Genomic DNA, 21772 nt, shown 5'->3' with positions numbered 1-21772 from the left:
TAGGATTAATGTATGTTTCTCCTAATCTATTAGACCCTCTTTAGAATCTAATAGTTAAGTGAAAACCAAGTTATGAATTCTTGCTCACTGAATCTCTGAACAAAAATTGCTTGAAGGATCTGCAAAAGGTGATGTTGAAAGACATTTCTCAGTTACCATCTGATATTTAGACTTGTTTAATTAGAACTAAATGTATCTTGAATGTTTTACTGTACCCTTTTAGTAATAATCAGTATTTGTTTTTTTAGCTTTGAAAGATAAATATGTTAGGAACCTTCTTAAGAAATGGTGCTGCCCTATTAAGAACAAAGTAACATTCAGCTTCTAAGAGGAATCCTGTATCCATGGTAATCAGGGGGATGTTGGCCTATGAGATGATGGAAGGAATATTCATTAAATGAAAGGAAAAGAAACAAAATGTTTGCCGGAATGTATACTGGCATCTTCCAAAACTACAATATAAACCTTCAAAAAAAAAAAAAAAAAAAATCCACAAAATTGAAGGCTTATCCATACTGTAATACATGGAGATGAAGAAAGTGCTGCCAACATATACACAATAGACTTGAAAAGATATTTGAAAGTGTGTGTAGAAGTAGATAAAATAAAATTTGTAGGTGGTACAAAATATTCTGGAACCACTGAGTTACAGATTTAAAATTTTATCCATAATTCACTAATTGGAATATAATTTTATTTACTGATTTCTTAATCCATTCCAATCATATTAAATCATTTTGTACTGTGAGGCATATTTAACAATATATTAACAGATCTAAAGGATTAAAGAGGCAGCAATTAGATCCTGGCTCTTGTTTGTTATTGAAGGAATTGCTTCTGTAAGGTAGCCACTGTCTGTGGTGTTTAAGAGTTAACTAATGCCTTCAGTTAACAATAAATTCTTCATTAAATACGATTATGCTTATAGTGGCAGAAGGAACTCTTACCATTCTTTTGTCTGATTACATCACCTGCTACATTAAATTCATTAGAAATATTAAGCAGTGAATAAAGGCCAAGGGAAATGAATCATTTGTAATAAACGATGAATGTTACTGAGACCATTTATGGAGTAAAGAGGAGTGATAGTTTTGAATAATGTTTTTTTCTCCTTTGCTGCTAAAATATATGCCTTCCTGGCAGTTTGGTGTTTATTTATTTATTTTTTGTGTGTGTGTGTTTTTGATTTTTTTTTTATAATAATTTATTAAAAACTTTAGGGAAAGAAAAAAAAAATTGATGACCAGAGCTTAAAATCATCTAGTAATTTATTTTAGTTGCCTTCAAAATTTTGAAAACACAAGTATAAGTGCCTGTGTGATCATTTCTATGACTGCCTGTAAACTGTCTTATCTCAGCCTACTCTGAATTAATGATCTTTAGGAATTTCTTAGAGACTACCAGATTATGCAAGAGGGACAGAAGGATTTAGATAAGAAAGATCATCTATTCTCATGAAGAAACTTTCATCCTGGATGTTAACTATTTATGCCAAGGCCTTTTCAGAAAATTCAGTGCGAGTGGTTTCTTCTCAGGTCTAGAGAGGATATCTGTCTTAGAATCACAGAATGCCCTGGGTTGAAAAGGACCACAATGATCATCTAGTTCCAACCCCCTGCTATGTGCAGGGTCACCAGCCAGCAGACCAGGCTGCACAGAGCCACATCCAGCCTGGCCTTGAATGCCTCCAGGGATGGGGCATCCACAACCTCCTTGGGCAACCTGTTCCAGTGCTTCACCACCCTCTGTGTGAAAAACTTCGTCCTAATATCTCACCTCAACCTCCCCATCTCAGTTTAAAACCATTGCATCTAGCCATGCAGACAGTTTTTTACTGTCACTATTGGGCATTCACTATCGTGATTATGCTTATAGTGGCAGAAAGAGCTCTTACTGTTCCATCCACTATCGTGAACGCCCAATAGACTTCAGTAGTGCACTATCAACAGCATATCACCCAAAGGCAAGGAATGTCTGCTACAACTTGTTTTATAACTTATTTTTCAACAGTTTTAAACTGTATGTGTTATCATTGGTATTTTGAGTTCTCAAGTTTTTGGGCATCTCCAAGATCTCCCCCAGTTTATCCTCCTAAATAAATTGTATGATCCACTGTCTTTTATATACAAATCATGTTATTGCTTTATGAAGCCAGATAAACACTGTCAAGTTGGATGTATGCTTCTTTCCTCTTCTGTATTTTTCCTGTTCTACTTGACTCTCAGTCTTTTATAGAGTTGTTCAGTCTTGGTTTTTTACTTCATCATCATTTCTGTGCCCTACTTTTGCAATCATTTTCTTGTGTATTGACAGTAATTTCAGTTGAGATTGAGAATCTCTTTCCTTAGGCAAAATCAGGTAAGAAATGGGAGCATGCTAAGTAGAAGGAATAAATCATGTTTGCAGAATCTACTGCTAGTTCAGAGACTGTGAAAGATTTGACATTTGCTATTACTGAGCTTTGACATTTACTATTACTGAAACAGGTTTTTAACAGCATCATTTAATACTGTTTTATAAAGTAGTTCCTCTGTTGTTTCTTGGTAAAACAGCTGTACTGTATCTGAAGGAGGGGGATTGCTTTTTAAAAACCTTAAGAGCAAAACCAACAATTCATTAGATAGTTTCTAAAACTGTTTCTCTTGCCCTGTATATTGTTATGACTATTGTCTGTAATCAGAATTTTACCCAGTGACCAAAAAAAATCAGGTTCTCCTTTAATAAAACTTCTGAATAGTATCAGTAATTACCTACAGGCTTCTGAAAACGAATTTAAGGAACCCTATGTCTCTCACAGGGAAAATGCTCAAGACAAGTAATCAGGTTTTTGCTTCATATATATTCATATGTCAAATATTGCTACTTATAATTGAAAAACAGTGTCATTATAATTCTGTATAAAATTACATGATGTGAACACTGAAGCATTAAGTTAATCTTTTAGCTGAATTGGTAAATAATCTTAATAGCTATTTCTTTAATTGTTTACATTTTTCAGCCCTGACACAAGAAGATGCTGTTAAAACTCTAGTCCTGTTGAAATCATTTCAATGGAATAAATTATTATTCCTTAAACACACAGTTTAAGGCTCTTCTAGACATAGAATTGCCACATTGATTTCATATTTAGGATTTTGTTGTGCACAATGTTCATATTGCTTGATAACAGAATACTTAATCTTTCCTACGGTAGTTCTACTCAGAAATTTCTCCCCAGCGTTAATATTCTAATTTCCAGCCAAGCTCATATGAAGAATTTTAAGTCCCAGTAGACAGAAAGTAATTGAGGAAATTTAGCTGATGCACTTCCATTTATGCACTTCATTGAAGAGAAGCTTACCCTTTAACAAGTTCGTGTTATTTCAGTGTTTTAATATTTATGTACGTCTTGTGTGTCTCAAGACAGGGAAATTATAGAAGATACATTTGCACATACAAGATAAAAGACACTGAGTGACTTGTTTGTTACTTATGTTTTCATTTGAAACATAAAGGCAAAACAGATGAGTATAGATACTGTTTCTCAAGCTAGTTAAGATGAGAAGTAGTGAAACAATTTAAATTCAAGACAGAAATTAAAAATATGAAAAAGATTTTGAGATTTTTCTGGTGGTCTAATTTTGCCCCATTGGAAACAGTTTTGTTTTTCTAAGACATCTTCTTCAGTCTTGTTGGAGAACACCTCCAACAGATATATAATATTGATTTCTGTAGTCAGATAATTCAATGTGTGCAGTATGGTTGACACACCAGAAGGATGGAATGCCATACAGAGGGACCTAGAGAGGCTTGAGCAGTGGGCCCATGTGAACTTCATAGGGTTCAACAAATCCAAGCGTAAGGTCTTGCACTGGGGTCAAGACAACCCCCATTACTAATGCGAGCTGGGTTAAGAAAGGATTGAGCACAGCCCTGCTGAAAAAGACCTGAAAAAGAGGAGAGCCACAAAAATGATCCAAAGGATGGAACACCTCTTTTGCAAGGACAGGCTGAGAGAGCTGGGACTGTATAGCCTAGAGAAGGGAAGGTGAGGTGACCTGATAGCAGCCATTCAGTATTTAAAGGGGAGCTTCACGAAAGAAGGATACAAACTGGGTCTGTTGTGATAGAACAAGGGGAAATGTTTTCAAGTTCAAAGAGGGGAGATTCAGGTTAGATGAAAGGAAAAGGTGTTTTGCAGTGACGGTGATGAAGCACTGGAACAGATTGCCCAGAGAAGTGGTGGATGCCTGGAGACTTTCGAGTTGAGGCTGGATCAAGCCCTGGGCAACCTGGTCTAGCTGTGCATCATCATGCATGTCCCTGTTCATTGCATGGGAGTTGGACTAGGTGACCTTTAAAGGTCCCTTCCAACTCTTAAGGGTTCTGTGAGTCTGTGAATTATCTTCACGTGTAGAACATTTTTGACTGTTCTGGGTTCAAACTACCACAAGTTTTCATTTGATCACATGATACAAGTATATTGAGTGATCAAGTGTTTTTACTTGTTTAAAATAAGAGAAGTTTTTAAATAAATGAAGGTAGCAATTAAACAAATGTATTCATTAAAAACAAATCAAAGCCAAAATAAAACAGGAGAACAGCCTTTTATTTCGGATTGGCTTGTCGTTACAGACTTCTTTGTCTCATCTTTTTGGCTGTCAGTTGTCTGTCCCCTGGAAAGTTGCAATGCTGAAGCTATTAAAGGCAAATAAATCAAATGCCCGTCAGACTGAGCTGGTTCTCTTTCTCTAATCTCAGTGCAAGATTTCACCTCATCAGAGGTCCAGGAAGGTCATTAAATGGAATTCAGCAGTTAAGGAAGTTTCTCTCGAATTACTGTTGTCTTCTGTATATGCTCAGTGATATACCCATATACCCTTCATCCCATGGGTGGGTGAGGGAGCATGAATCAGAATATTCAGTGTCACCTATTTATTTATTGACTTATTTTTACACAATTATTTCCTAAGAATGAAATATAAAAATCGTACTTCATTCCTTTGGTATTTTGAAGGAAAAAAAGAGAAAAGTCTAGAGACATTTAATTCTCTCAGGCCTTTACTAAATAATTTTGATTTCTGATATACATTCAGTTTTTCAAAGATTCAGACTAGCTAATTATAAAATCTAGTATTTTCTTCATTATTCTGATTCTTTGCTTTTTCTATTTCTTCTCTTTCAATTTACAACTTAATTATGAATAAAAGGATCTTACTTTAATTACCTTCCACTATAGCTGTGAGAATAAGCAAGCAGTAATCATAGCCATTACACCAAATGCTGCAACTTTAAATTTCTGACCCTACCAGACAGAGCATCTTAGTATAGTTGAATAGTTCTAATTATTGCTTTCTGTGAATGCTGCATTCTGAACTTTGTGCCCTGGACCATCTTGTTCACAGCTAAGAAATAACAAGTGCCTTCATCAAAATGCGATGAATTCTCTGACATTTTGAAATAACTGCTAGATCCAGCTGAGGCATAGAAAATAATTGCCATTCAAATATATTGAAGTTCCTGAACCGTAAGTTGGAACAAACATTTGGGAAGACATCAATTCTGTTTAGTTAGGTCCTTCACAAAGGTAAGACCTCAACATCTCATTGTAATTTTCCTCGCCTGGATCCTGATGGGGAAGTTAGCTTGAACAAGAACTGCAGTCCTCTTTGTAAGAGAAAGGTCAATTTTCTAAACATACCAGACAGTATATGTAGGTTTAGATTAGACAGTAGGAAGAAATTCTTTGCTTTGAAGGTCCTGGCACAGGCTGCTCAGAGAGCTGTGGGTGTTCCCTCTCTGTAGGTTCTCGAGGCCAGGCTGGATGAGGCTTTGGACAACCCAGTCTGATGAACAGTGTTCCTGCCTATGACGGGTTGGAAGTAGATGTTGTTTAAGGTCTCTTCCATCCCAAATCATTCTGTGATTTTGTTTGATTTAAACCCGGGGGAGAGAAAATGCAGACAGTGTAAGTTTTCATCACATGAAAGAACGTACCGGTACTAGCTCCAAAATACGTATCTTGGAGATAGAAACATAATGCTGTCCTAGCAGTCTGTGAGAAGGAGTTCGCTAGAGAGAGAAAGGATGTAGGAAGAACTTTGGGAAACTGTGAATTTTATGTAGCTATGCTTTTCCAGCTTCAGCACGACAGGATTTGCTATGGTTGTTTATGTGGAAAGTGTGATCTGTGGAGGCTCTAAATGTCCAGAAAGTTCAATGTTCAAATGATTTATGTTGAAGGTGAAAAAGGAATGATTGGAGCAGTTGATTTGTCATTGAAACTTTGTTTTAGGATCATGTTATTAGATAAAATAACATAAGGATTACCGTAGAAGAAAATTGGGAATATTTTTTAAGGAACATCAAGTAATCCTTTGGATCGTCCATGCTTTCTTGAGTCCTCAAGTACATTTGGGCCATTTCTGACAAAACAAGCACTGGATTTGCTGGTGTGTTAAAAAGAACTGTAGGAGTTGTGAGTTTAAACTCGTAGGGGAAAAAAGCAAACAGCTTAAATTTAGTGCTTTAAAAGTGATTATTTTAATTTCCACTTGACTCTGTTGAGTTTCAAGATACACTTATGTGGATGTTTTAATCTTTATGTTCATGGAAGTACTATTATGGAATATCAAAAGGTGACGCGAGCAATATAGGAATATTAATTGAAAAACTTCTTTTATATTCCAATATGGCCTTTCCATTTCTATTTTCTAACATTATTTCCACATTTTTACATTTTATCTATTTGATTTTGAAAGAGAATTAGCAAGGAGATCTATATTTAAAATTTTATAGTCTCTGCAGATTTTAGTAAGGCTTAAATATAACGTTCTGCTAAATACTATGAGGAAAAGGCCAACTGAAATCACTAATTTCCAGCCACTATTTTTTTTAGAATGTCAGAATTATTTTTGCTTGTAATAATCTTCACCACTTTGCTTTGCTGCTGTTGGAACATGTTTGACTACCACTTGTTAAATAAACCTGTGTTGTTTAAAAGTGGAAGAAGAACATTTCAAAAGTGAATCAGAGTACAGTTATTTTAAATAGGCAAATTAAGCTGTCACAAATACCATTATGAATATTTTTTAATAGACAACCTTCACATGGTTCTCTACTTTAGTGATTTAAACCTTCCAGTCTGTAGTTTTCCCTTCTAATTTCATTCTGCAATGATCAGGGCTTTTCTCAGTGTTGGTTTTCCTAGCTTACTTTGTATTTAGTTCATTTTTATATATTTACAGATCTTTTTTTTTCCCCACCTCAATTAAATGTAAGAATATGAGAGCATACAGTTCAAGACAAAGCGTTTAGAAAAGTTCCAATATTGAACACATTTCTATTACAACAGGTTATTTCCCTGCTTGAAAAACTCTGTAGGAAGTCATTCTGATTCTTTTCATACTTCAAGAAAGTAATGGATCAAAGCAATATCTTCTGCTTCTGGAGAGTTTCCATCTACCAGTTTGCCAACTTTTCTGAGTTAAAATAATCCAACATGGTTATCTTCCACCATTGGACACATCCATCCCCATTATCATGATGCTATTATAAGGTACAAGGTAGAAATTGTATCAGACAAAGCTGTTTACTACTTCACTGCTAGCTTCCTTGGAGATTGCTTTACTGTTCAATTAATAGACATTTGATCTTCAGTCACTCCTGTGTGTTTACCTCTTTTCTCATAGGAGTGTGGGTTTGTTTGGCCTCCATTTTTATTGGAAAAATGAAGCTAGCAGCCACAACATACTGCTGGAGCCTGTATTTCAAGCCCTCAAAGATATGTGGACTATTTATCTAGTTTGAAATCAGTGCAATGAGGTGCTGGTTGTTAGGTGAGCAATAGATTCCATTGTGCTCTAAAGTAATGCTTTAAAATCAGTGTTTATATTGAGCATAGAAATTATGAACTTGCATAAAGAAAAGCATGAAAGCCAAGGGAACAGAGAGAAATGGATGGGGAAAAGTACTGAGGTAAACAGAATTATGGGTGGAAGGACTTGAGATTGTTCTGACTCCAAGTTATTTACATAGGAATCATCAGTTCTGTTGGTACAAGGCCTACATGCCTTATTGTCTGGAAAAGACAGACTGATCATTACAGACTGTCTCTGCATTTGGGAACACTGATATAATATTTACATTAGCATTTTCCTTCTGTCCATTCTGACTGTTCATGATCAGCTGATTTTGTGTTACGTCAGATCAAAATGGTAGTTAGAGGACTAGTCAGAATAGTGATCTGGTTAAGCCAACACCTAAGCCTTAATAGCTGGGGTACTTAGTTTTAAGGAAGATTCTGATTTGGATTACAGCAGTGGAAAAGCATCAAGGAAAGCAGTCAAAAGCCAGCGGACAGATAAGGGATTCATCTTGCAAATGAGGGAGGAGATCTGGAGAAAGGACTGTCAACTGCCTGAGCAGAATGATGCACAAATCAATACAGAAATAGGGAGTGGATCTGCATGATGCAGGCTCTTGGGTGCAGAAAAGAGGTTCTGGAACTAATTTGAATTGTGCTTAGATAGGTTAAGTTAAAGAGTATGTCTGCACTTCAGAAAGAAAGCAAGATTCATCTTCTGAAATTGCGTGCTTGCCTCGCAATTGAGTTTTGCTTTATTTTTGGAAAGAACAGCTTCTGAAAAAACAGTTTTGTTCATAGGAATTTTATTCTGTCACAGGCTTCCATAAGAAAGGGATTTACAGGTATCAGTCCAAACAGGTTAATGTAACATGTAACTGTAAAGATTTCCAAGTGAGAGTGATGTAACTATGTGAACACATTTACAGAAAACTCACATTAGGAGGAGAGGAGACCTGAAAGAAGTTTCAAAATTAATCTTGTTCTATAAATGGCAATAACCTTTGCAAACACTCAATGTAAAGAAAGGAAAGAGAAACACAGATGTATTTTAAGATGGATAATGATTAAGAAAAATATAAGTTGTCATATGACATTATGAGATATAATTTAGTATATACTTATATCATATTTTTCCCCTATAAAAGTACTTATTGTCACTTAACTGAGTGTTTATTAAAGGAAAATAATGAAATCAATCGCTGAAAAACATTGTAGATTGCTCACATTACAGAAACCTTAAACTAGTTGTTTTATCTGCAATGAGAAGCCAGTATGGTTCCTTTTCTGGAGACACATCAAATATTTTCTTTACTTAACTTTTAATCTTCTTGGCACACACATTCCAGGTTATTTGTTCAAAAGGAATCTTCATGTAAATAGATTAATTGTGTAAGCAAATTAAAATGTGGGATGGGAATGAGTCACTAGTAATGTTCCCTTTTCTAACATGTATTGATTTATTATAATGGATTTCTTTAAACAAGTCATCAGAAATTTTCTTGGAAAACGTGGTTTTCTGCACTTGCATGGTGATATAAACTCTCCAAGGACCAAAGTATGGTATAGGGATTACTCAGTGTTCTCCATTTCATCTAAAGACTCGTATTATATTTAAAGGCCCTCTCCCTTGATACATTGCCCCTTCCTGTAAGCATTCAAGAGCAGGCTGGATGGGGCTGTGAGCAACCTGGTCTAGAGGGAGGTGTCCCTGCCTTATTGCAGGGGGCTGGAAGATGATCTTAAAGGTCCTTTCCAAACCAAACCATTCTATGATTCTGTGCATTCAAGAATAATGTTAATTTTGTGGGAATCTTGAAAACTTCAAGACAAAAGCACTACTGGTGATATAGTTTACATAGGCAGAAGAAATAGCATTCCACATTTATTAATAGAAGCGGGGAAGTTCTTTACTAGGAGAGTGGTGAAGTGCTGGAACAGGCTGCCCAGAGAGGCTGTGGATGACCCAACCCTGGAAATTGTTCAAAGCCATGGTCTAGTATTAAATGTGGAGGTTGGTAGGCCTGCATGTGGCCTATTGGAGATTCGTGATCCTTGAGGTCCCTTCCAACCCCTCCCAACCCGAGCCATTCTGTGTGATTCTGTGATTAAAGTGGCTCTTTTAAGACAGAGAAGGAAAAGTAGCTCCAGTAATGTTTCAACCTTTCAGTTTAGAGCGTATTGTACATAGGTGGGAAGCAATCAATTTTCCCTCTAATTTCAAATCCATTTTACTTTCATAAAGGTGTAATATGTTCTGTTTACATGCAGTAATCATGTGATTAAAATTAGTATAAATGTACGTATTTTCTCCCATTTACAATTTAACCATAGGAAAGGGAAACATTTCAGTTAAATAAAGAAAGTGGAATTTTCAAGGTTCAAAGCTTTGGATACTTATATTTGGTACCTGATCTTATAAGAAGACGAGAGAGAGTTGAATTAGCTATTTTAAACTAAAATTAAGTAGGGCACAGTTGTATTTTGGGGCAACTCGGATATTCTTGTCCATTATAACTAGATGCTTGGTTTTATTTAAAGATTAAGTAACTTCTTATGAATTCTCCAAACAATTTGGAAAATCTAATTACAAAGCTGAAAAGTGAAACATAACCCTGAAACAAAACCTTGCCAACATATCACATGCAGTGTTCTTACCTATATATAATTTTGTTTCTCATTAAAAACAAACAAAAAACAAAGAAAACCCTATTAGTAAACTTTTACCTACCTTGGCAATGTCTCTAAACTCACATTTTCATAGGAAATATGTTGACTGAATTGGATAGGCTGTGAGGCAGGAGAAAAGGAAAGTTCAGATTTGTTGAGATTCCACAAGTAGAAAAGTGTGATAGTTTGAGTTCACAATTGGTGTGTTCTTAAATTACATTGGCACACATATCTGAATGTACATTTTTTTAAGAGTTAGGCTGAAGGTACATAGTGCATCTTGCTTAATATAAGAGATGGGAATGTAGGCTGTTGATCCATGAGTGCTTCAGGTGAAGGTTTTTGTAAAATAGAATGAATTCTATTTTACAAAATAGTTATATTTGGAATTATTTCAAACTTCAATATTCTTGGTTGTCTTTGTATGCTGTGTGCCAGGTTCTCAAGCTGTGGCAATTGCAACCTGGTTGCAGAGTTCCTTTTCAAAGTAATGAGGTGTTAAAGGAGAATCCTGTGCTTTGAGAAAGGTTAAATAAAATTGGATAGGTTCTCCCAAGTGGAATTCTTGATTATTTATTTCAGACTTCAAACTCCACTTATTTCTAACTCTAGGTTTTCCACTTCTTGCTACAATGTTAAGGCTTCAATGTAAAAATGTAGAATGCCCCTTGCAGGTTATGGTAAAGTTATCACCCTGTATAAAATATGATTTAAGATATAGCAGTTAAGTAGTTTATCATATAGTCTCCATTGGATTCCACTCTCTTACTTGCTCTCCCTCTTTTAATACAATGTGTTTACAACAGTTACTCTCAATTTAAATGTTTATGAAGTTGAGCTTCACAAATAGCTGTTAGCAATTAAATCTATGTTATTGCATAATGAGGTATTGTCCTGACTTTTACATCATTCTCTGAGGGATTTGTGTTTTATTTTTCCTTTTAAGATTTTATGTAAAAGAGGAATAAATGCACAGAGGATATTTAATCTTTTCCGTTGCTGTCATTTCCATGGAAACATTAGAAGTAAAAGGAACTGTAGGAAGAAGATGAAAAGGTAGAAACAAAGAAGCAGAAGTAAAGAAAAAGGAAGGCATGCAGCAGGCAATAAGTTTTAAGACACTCAGGATTTGGCTACTGTTCTGATTCAGAAATTCTGTCCTATTTGGAAAAACGTTCCCTTTTAGATCTGAAGTATGGGTCAGTTTGATCACTGCATTTAAAAATAAGAATCATTTCTCCATTCAGTTGAAATACTGAAAATAAATCCACAAAAACAACCCTTTGGTTCATGTATTTTCTGATGTTTTCATGGCTTTATGATTCTGATAATGGTAGAGATTTACAGCTGAGATGCATTATGCTAGGATGAATGCTTCTGTTTGCTCTTATGTCTTTTTTGCATGTCTTGGACCATTGCCCAAAATCTTTGGAAAAAAAGATGTTCTTGACAAGGTGTAGAGATGTTGTTGAAGTCTGGATTCCTAAACGTGTTCTTGTCTGGAACATTTATCATTATCCTTTTCTTGGATGCATGAATCTAATCCAATTTTATCTTGATGCACTAACTATAAATATCACGATTTCCCTCGTAACCAGCCACTCCCTCTTCTTTTTCTCCATCCAGCAACCACTAATGTAGCAGTTCTGTTTTACATTTGTATGTTCACTCAGTGAAGGTTCCAGTAGGTGGCAGCCCTGTAGCATTGTTTGCAGATTTTGTAAGATTAATAAAATTTAACTATGCTTTGCAAATAGCTTCTTTTTCCAACACTCTTTCATATATTTCTTAAGTTCTCAGTCCTTTCATGCCTATGATGTACCACTTCAAGAAAATAATGTCTCAAAATCTCCATTTTACATATATATTTTTTGCTATAATGCTGCCTGTTACTATATTCCATAACAAAATATATATTAGGTCTTCCTTTTTGTGCCTGGCCTCTGCTTTTCAATATCTTACTGTGGTTTAACTCTTAAACCCATGCAGCAGTTACAGTCCATTGTGCTTATGAAGCCAGCTAATGTACAAAGACCCATTTGCTGATTTATTTTGAATTAGCAGGTGCTAGGTTGACTTGATGACACCATTTGGGAATTGATGTTTTCTCTACATTGTCCAGTTCCATGTGGAAGTGGAGAAGACTGCTGGGAAAAGTTAAGCTGGCATATGCATCTCTGTACCCCTCTCCAGTCCCCTACTCCTGATCTGAAATAGGATCAGGAACTCCTCAAAGTCACTTTTTGTTATTTTTTTCTTTCTATTAGGTAAACCGTTTTATCAATTTTCAGGACGTTCTTGGATTTTATAAGCACAGAACAGGACATGAGAATGGGGTAATTTATCTGATCAAAGAAGAAATAATGAGTTTAACTACTAATTTTTAAAGCTACATTCTTAAGGGCTTTAAACCAAGAATTGCTTGGTCTCTGAAACATAATTCTGGTTTTCCACATGTAGACCCCACAAAAGTCATTTAAGCTTTGGGTTGACAACCTGCTTCTTCAAGGGAGGAAGGATACAAGGGAGAAAAGCACTGCTTTCTGCATAAAGCACTTGTGTGAATGTCATGAAGCTGTTATTTTCTGGACCCACTCATACATATGTTATTGTTGCAGCCCTTTAAATAGTGTTGATGTTGCTAAGCAATATTCAAATCATTTACAGATTTTTTGAAAGCAGTGAATACCTGTTAATGGTTCTTTTGGCTATACTAGTTGATTTACTACTGAACTATATTTGTACCCTTTCCTCTTTTTTGGTAATTTTTCTCTTTTTTGGTAATTGTTTGTTTGGTTGTTATTTTGTTTTGTTTTGTTGCTTTTTTTTTTTGCTCCAAAAAGTCAGCTTTTGAAAGTACGAAACCTGGAAGAATGGCTATGAGTAGGTTAGTGGAGAGGGCTTGTGGGGTACACTGAGGAGGAAGGTACACAAACAGGAATCCTCTGCTCATTAATGAATGTTCCATACTGCTCTTCTCCTTAAATTACAGAAATTTAGGAAGTAAAGAATTGCCAGACAGTGTGTTGTTGCCTGGCAGCCTTCTGAAATCATGCAATGCAACATGAGGCTGCCTGACCTAAATCAAATATATATATTGCCCCTTTCTGCTTCCTGTTAATTCTTGGAGGTGCTGTTGGGATACTGCCTGGTTAAATCATTAAATGAGAAGGAACTCTTATAGATATCAGTATATATTTAGAAGTGATGCAATTCATATTTTAGTTAAGCTACTATATTTTTGCATTCTTAGTTGGAAGTGATAAAAGATATTCTCAAAATAATAGCTGTACTGTAGTTTGTAATGGTAGTGTAGGATGCTACTAATTATGAATAAAATAGGTAACCTGTGGATATTTTAGCTGTCTGAAGCACAGGTTGTACATCTCACTGGAACTAAGATGGGTGTTAGTACTTCTCCTTTTACTTCAAAGACATTGTATTTTTCTCCTATAAATGGTTTAAATTTCTGCAGTTAATCATCCTCATTAAATCTTTAGTATCAAACTCGCGTTAATGGAAGAACTGAAAATCATACTTTGAAAAGCTGCATGTCAAACTCCCGCATCTCCATGCAGCTTTTTAAACAAAATCTAAAAAGACATCTTGGTTGGTTTGCATGGGTTCCTCTTACATTGACTGTTTCGATTAAGGAGGGAAAACTCAGGCTGGGTTTTAAATTTGTAGAATAAACTTATTAACTTACTGAACCTCTGTCTTTTTTTCCCTTCTGATTGAATCTTGAAGAAATCATTTACAAGAGAACTGACAGATTTTAAATCTGGCATTTTGCTTATGTGTTTTAAAAGGTCTACAGTGGGTCACCATTGCAGGTAATAATGATGACAGCAAAGTTTATTACAGGGAAAGAAGGTAACAACGCAGTTCAGAGCTCTGTTATGGTAGGTGCCGTACATACTAATAGGCACAGTGCTTTTAGGAGGAGATTAATGAGTTTTCTGAGACAGTCTGCAAATATTAGAGCTCTTTAATATATCAAATAGCAAGCTAATGAACGTTAGGGAAAAGAGCTTGTGAGGAAAATATTTGAAAGTCTGAAATATATGCTAAATAGACATCTTCTCAACTGAAATATATTTGAGATGTTCCTTGTTGTATGTGCTCCTTGTATTTAGTGCTTTCTCCTGGAAAAAAAAAAAAAAATAAATAGAGAAATTATATATCAATTGATAAGCTATTATGTACTTCTTGAATTCTCAGATATCATCTGACTTGTTCCTCTGTTTTGTAGTTGAAGCTGCTTAAGATCACTGATCTGAATGGTGCTTATTTCTTCCACTCCTGAAGTCTGGTTCACTCTCTCTTCTCAGGTCAATTTTTCATATGGGTTGGAAAGCTGCACCTTGTTCAGATGACCTTGTGGTTGCAAGGTTTTAAGTTATATGATCCTTTTTTAATCTGAATTTCCACTTTCAGTTTTCTCATGGTATTTATGAAAAGCTCTGATACTTCTGTTTGTAACTTTGCAGAGTACATGGCCAGATAAGCTGGTTGTAAGCTTTTCATTAAACACATTTCAGAAGACAAGATTTTGAGATCCAGATAGTCATCTGGGAATTAAATATTGCTAAATGCAAAATACAGAAATGCCAAATATCTGAATTGAACTACCTGACCTTTTGGGATAATATGACTAAGCTGATGATAATCCTGCCTTGAGGTTTTTGTTTAAACGCGCATTCTCTCATGAGCACTAGAGTTTATAAAATTATCTTTCTTTATCATTTCTGTAATTTTCTAACAAGCACAAGTCAGAAAATATCTTCAGCAGTGGTGGTAGCAATGGTTTCCAGTGTCCACATTGTAAGTAATAAGCAGGGTACGTTTCAGATGACATTGACAAAACCCACGAATCGTAAATACCAGCAGGGTTTGATCTTACTAATCAGCCCACTATAGCACTCACTTGCTTTCTTTTTTCCTTCAAAAAACTTGCAATTAGGCTTAATTTTCATTGGAGGAGCTTCAACTTCTTTAACAAACCAAAAAAAGACACAGCCACACACACACACACACACAAAGAAAAAAAAAAAAGCCCACAAACCTCATGAATCTAATTTCCCACTGAGAAACTTGTTCTGTATCTGGAAGAGATAGTGCACGTTTTGTGTCATTTAAGACTTCAGGGATGTATTGAAGTCATGTCACATCCCAAACCAAGGCCATCATAGCAAAACACTGCTGTCTTTGTAATAAGGTACACACTGTCAAACAAAATAAATTCTTATGAACAAGAGTTTGGCTGTAATACAAAAATAAATGATGCTTCTACAACCAATGATCAGTAACTCTGAGATCCCAAGATTTCTCCCAGTCTGCTTAAATTCAGGTCTCTTGACCTATTCTTTGTCAAGCTGTGCAACTTCAGAGCTCTTCTTTGTTCATGAGTGAATCTTTGTCAATGACTGTCTTTCATGTCAGTATCGTCAATGAATCCCATTCCTTTCTTTGAAGTACTAAAATTACTCTATACTATGCACTTGGAGTAGATTGTTGGTCTCATCTCTTTAGGATCATTCCAGTGCTTATGTCACCCACACTTTTTGAGTTGTCCTGCCATACACTATTTCTGTGTCTACAATTTCACACTAGGTTAGGAGTGAAATGACACGTGATTAGGCTTTTCCTTATATAGCAGTGGTGCCAAAGTCTTGAATCCTTACACTATTTTGAGAGAAAAGAGTAGGATGTTCTCTTTGTCCATAAAATTCATATCTGTTTGAGTCAAGCAAAAACATATTGCAGTACTTGTAACTATCAGTGACAAAGGAACTTTCTGTTTTCTATCTGCATCATGTTTTCTAATGAGCCATATAAGACTGCACATTTGTTACTAACTCTGAGGTGATTGATCATTTTCATCATGTGTGGATAATTATTTCCCAAAATAGAATTCCTAATATCATGAAAATGCTCACAGCCCACTCAAACTGATTCACTCGTGTAACTATGGCAGCTTCTTATTATATTGCACTAGAAAGGACGGTCTGATTAGTAAGAAATTATGATTTATTTAAATAATCAAACTCAATGTACTTAACAAGGAAACTTATCCCTCTCTTGGGAGATCTGACTGAATTATCTTCTCAGTTGAATAGCCACAGTAGGGTGTTGGTTTTTTTTCTTTATTTCTTTTTTTGTCAACACTAGCACATGGAAGTTCATGAAGTACATGGAAGTAGCTATTTGTACTGTGATAAAGTCAATGAATAATTTTGGTTAGAAGGAGCCACTGGAAGTTTTCTGGTTGAAATGTAATCAAAGCAAAGCTAACTTCAGTGTTACATCTCAGATCCTTGTTCTGTCAAACAGAATATTGACAAGGATGGAGATTCCAGTATTTTTGAGAGTTATAAGTATCATAGGCTTTCCATCAATTTACTTGATCTGAGTTGACAGGGGAGCTTAACTACTAGAAGAGGCCCTGGCTCTGTGTTTGCTTCATAGTTTTGGGCACAATCCTTTCCGGGGATTTTTTCTCCCTCTGTGTAAAAGGCATAGATTTGCAATGGCTTCTACACTGTTGGCTTTATAAATTTATTTTCAAGTCCCAAGTAGTAATTTCCCATCATTAGCTTTTTGTTTGTTTTCATTAAAGGGGGCGAAGAGGAAAGCTGGAGAAGGGCTCTTTGTCAGGGAGTGTAGGTAGGACAAGAGATAATGGTTTTAAACTACAAGAAAGTGGATTTAGGTGAGACATTACAAAGAGACTGTTCATGATGAGGGTAGTGAAGTCCTGGCTATCCTGGGATTCTGTGGTTGCTCCATCACTGAAGGTGTTCAAGACCAGGTTGGGTCTTTAGGAAAACTGATCTGGTGAGAATTGTCCCTGTCAATGACCAGGGTTGGAACTGGATGGGCTTTAAGGTCTTTTGCAACCCAAACCATTCTAGGATGGTTCAGAATGTAATTTTGAGTGTACTGAATAGAGGTTAGCAGTAGTGGAGAGGAGCCTTATGAGGTTGAACACGGACGAGACTCCTATACCTGGAGAGAAATAACCACATGTATCAGTACAGGTTAGTACAGGTTGACCTGCTAGAGAGGAGCTCTGCTGAGAAGGATGTAGATGTCCTGGTGGCCACCAGGTTGACCATGAGCCAGCAGTATGTCCGTGTGGCCTTGAAGGCCAATGGTATTCTGGAGTGCATTGTAAAGACTGTGGGAACAGGTTGTTTGAGGTGATCCTCATCCTCTACTCTGTCCTGGTGAGGCCACATCTAGAGTACTGTGTCCAGTACCTGGTTCCTCAGTTTAAGACTGGGCACTTCTAGAGAGAGGCTGGCAGAAGGCCACAAAGATGGTTAGGGCCTGGAGCATCCCCTTCATAAGGGAAAGCTGAGAGCCCTGCAGCTGTTCAGCCTGGAGAAGACTGAGGGGGACCTTATCAATGCTTATCAATATCGTAAATGTAGGAGTCAAGTGGATGGGACCAGAGTCTTTTCACTGATGCCTTGCAACACAAGAAGTGACAACTGGCACAAACTGAAACGTGGAAGTTCCATATGAACATGAGGGAAAACATCTTTATTTTGAGGGTTACAAAGCACTGGAACAGGCTGCCCAGAGAGACTGTGGAGTCTCCTTCTCTGGAGATACACGAAACCTGTCTAGATGCTTTCCTGTATAACCTTCTCTAAGGGCTTACTAGAGGTGTTGGTCTAGATTATCTTCAGAGGTCCCTTCCAACCCTTACAATTCTCAGTTCTGTGAATAGTAAACTGATAATACATTTGATTGACCTAATTAAAGGCATCTGATTACATCAGCTTGGAACATTTTCTATAATATGATTAAAATCACACTGGAACACATTCAGCAGTTTTACACTTCAATAATACACAATATGGAATGAAAACCTGGCAACAGTTTGATGAATTCAATGTTGCATGCAAGAATACAGAGTAAGCAGAATTACAGGGTTTCAGATGTAGTGGACAAGTAATGTGTTTCAACAAATTTTCTTTTGTCTTTGCTTAGTCTTCAAAATGAAGCTTTAAATTTGACAAGAGCAACATGTAACTCTTTCGGGGTTGTTTCGATAGTTTTGCTTGAAAATGTTCAATAATTAGGATGCATGCTATTTTATTTGTTATTGACTTTGCGTTTTGTGTGAAGTACTTGGGCTTTTTCCTTTGCTGTCTTTGCTTTCTGCTACTTTTCTTTCCCCTCTTCTTTTCTTTCCCCTCTTGCTTTTCAAACCTGACGCATATTACTTATATTTTCCTTGATTATTTTTTTCTTTTAAATCTGAAATACTTCAACTAATCAACCAGGACTGTTTTTTTTTTTTTTTTTTTTTTTTTTTCTCCCCTATATTTTACTTCTTCTCAGTATAGAAAAGATTCATAATGATATCACTAAAAGTAAATTCTTTAAAAGTACCTTCCTTCTAAAAGTTTGATAGGGACTTTCCTCTCTTTAGTCATTTTTATTCCTTTCCTTCTCTTGGTACTATTAGATTGTTTTCCTTCCTGATTTCTGAGTTCTTCAAAATCTGGAGAAAAATTCAGTGTAAGAGAAAAAGAAACACTGGAATGAACCTTACAGGCAACCAAAATTTGAGAGACTTGGAAGCAGGGATGGGGGAGGAGAAGAAAAAGAGTTAAAGTTGTCGACAAGCAAACAGTGAAATAGTGTAGAATTTCCATAATAGAATAAATAAATAAATAAATCATATTTTCCTGAACTATTGCCTCGTTTGTTTGTCTTAATTTCCAAATATTGTAAAATTTGTGGAGTAAAAGATGTAATTTGTTGGTAATAAGCAGCATGGAATTATTTCAGAACAAAATGTAATAAAATACTGTGTCCTATAACTGAGTATATAATTTAACATGATGTGGTAATGGTAATATAAATCTGTTGCTTGCTCTTTTGAATTTACATCAACTAATAATTTTTGTCCATAGACTTAGCGTCAGCTTCTGTTTTTGTCTTTGCTAGCATAAATCAGCTTCAACTTCACTGGAATTAAGGAAGGTCTCAAAATGCTATATTGCCAATTTCAAGATTTGCTTTAAAATTACTCATAAGATAATATTAAAAATAAAATATTTCATTTCCTTTGAAGCAACAAGTTCGCAGCACCAGATAAGTGATAGAGCAGACTTCCCTTAGCAACAACTTCATCCTATCAAAGTGATTGCAAAATAAATTTAGTGTTACTCTGTGATAAACAAAATCATGGAATTCTTATGGAAGCTATAGTAATTAAGGCACATGCAAGATGGGAAGATGATCTGAGACAGCCAGGATGGCTTCACTAATAACACATAATTCCTGACCAATCTAGTGACATTCTGCAATGGAGTGATAGCATCAGTGGACAAAGGAAGAACAATTGATGTAATATACCTCAACTTCTGCAAGTTCTCTGAAAAGGTCCCACACCACATTCTTATTTCTACTTTGGAGATAGGTGGTTTTGAAGGGTGGACTATTCAATAGATGCAGAACTGTTTGGATGATCCTAGCCAGAGAGTTGGTTTCGATGGTTCCATGTCAATGTGGAGACCAGTGATGAGTGTTGTTCCCCAGTGTGGCTGGTCTTGGGGCCAGTGTTCTTCAGCATCTCAGCTTGAGGCCATTTCTTTGCCTCCTATCTTGCTTGAAAGAAGAGAATGGTGCTACAACCTCTTTTGTAGAAAGTGATGGACTCTCAAAGGAAAACAAACAAAAAAAAAAACAAAGCAAAAAACAAACATGACTGTGGGGGAAAAAAAGTTAGAAAGAAATGAAGTTTTGGAGGAAAAAAAGAAAAAGAAAAAAAGAAGACCAGAATACAGCTACCATAGCGGCTCTGACCAGATGTTCTTTCACTTAATGTCCTTTTGTTGATATTTCCAGTAGTAGGTGTTTAAGAGTGCAGGCAGCAAGGAAAGCATGAGGTGAGCTTTTCATGGCTAAGCTTCCACTCAGCTGTGATTTAGAAACTTCCTGAGCTCAAATTAGCCTCTGAATCACCATTTTAATAGCCATCAATGGACCTATAATCACTCATTTTTCTAAAGACTTATTGAACCCACTCACACATGTGCGCTTCCTGCAACAGTTTCTCAAATTAATTAGATATTATATGAAATAGTAATTATTGTTGTTCATTTTAAATGTCCTACCTTATTATTCTGTTTTAGATCTCCTAATTTATTGATTAATAGCCAAGATAGAAAATAATGATCTTTCCCTTTGTCTGTTATGTAGTCTTAATGACTGTTTTCTTCACAGAATATCTGACTGCTCCATGTATTAGCTTTCAAGAGATGTTAAGCCCTGAAATGTATGTTTTACTTTGTCATTTTATTCTTAAGGAAGCAGTATTCTGTGATTATCTCTCTAAATCCTTTTTTCATAAAATGCTTACCAACTTGGTTGTCTTTTTGAAATTATTTAATTTAAAAACGTGAGGGCATTGGTCATGTTCAGTTGAATAATACATTCAAAGGAAGTTGTTGTGGTAAGTCATGCAGTACAACTTATTAACCTTAGGTGGACAGTTAGAAAATTGCTTTGCATCTGTATTGAATTGCAAAGAATGAGGTCAAATCTCGATCTGTATAGGATTGGCTTTAATCCAGAAGGTCCAGTAAAATTTTCTTGGAATTGGCAGTGCTGTTAATGGTACAGTACTGGAATGGTGAATATCTACAAAGGGTATCTTCATTGGTATTCATGGTGGCTACCAGCAGCAGTGAAAATACAAGATGGCAAGTTTGTGCTGATGCAATGCAATTTATTATCTTTGAGTGACCTTTGGCTCACAGTTTGCTACAGCTGAATAATATTGACAAATTAGGTTGGATCAATTTAATTTATTTTTAATACAATTTGCTAATTACTCTTGAAATGAGATTTTCAGGAGGTTTCATTTTGATGTTGGAAAAGGATGTTGGGGAAGGAATTCAAAACTTGCAGCAATAAGCACAATGCCTTAATTTTAGGCTATTTCTGTAAAACATTACTGCCATTTTAACAACAAACAAGGGATCAAAATAAGAAGTAGATGCTTGGAAAAAAATGAGAGTAATGAAGTTACAGCGAGCTGTTTAATGGGATGTGATGATGGGGAAAATAAGTTTGCAGATTTGACATACATTCTCTCCATTTTGCCTAGATTCATTTGCAGTGCTAGGCACATTTCTTAGATTTTTTCAATTCATGTGTACTTTTTTAGAGGAAAAAAACTTAATGCGAGCCATCGTATGTTAATTTGTAATGTATTAAGATAATTTCCTTTTG

At 35.8% G+C, this 21772-nt stretch overlaps 1 protein-coding gene across 2 annotated transcripts in view; it reads left to right on the top strand.

Annotated features, from left to right (window-relative positions):
* CTNNA2 (catenin alpha 2) overlaps positions 1–21772 on the top strand; it is a 452478-nt gene that overhangs the window by 161742 nt on the left and 268964 nt on the right. The gene's annotated exons all lie outside the window — the stretch shown is intronic.

The sequence above is a fragment of the Meleagris gallopavo genome, chromosome 4 (assembly GCF_905368555.1).
Source record: "Meleagris gallopavo chromosome 4, MGAL_WU_HG_1.1, whole genome shotgun sequence".
NCBI classification, from domain to species: Eukaryota; Metazoa; Chordata; class Aves; order Galliformes; family Phasianidae; genus Meleagris; species Meleagris gallopavo.
This window is presented reverse-complemented; position numbering and strand designations above follow the sequence as displayed.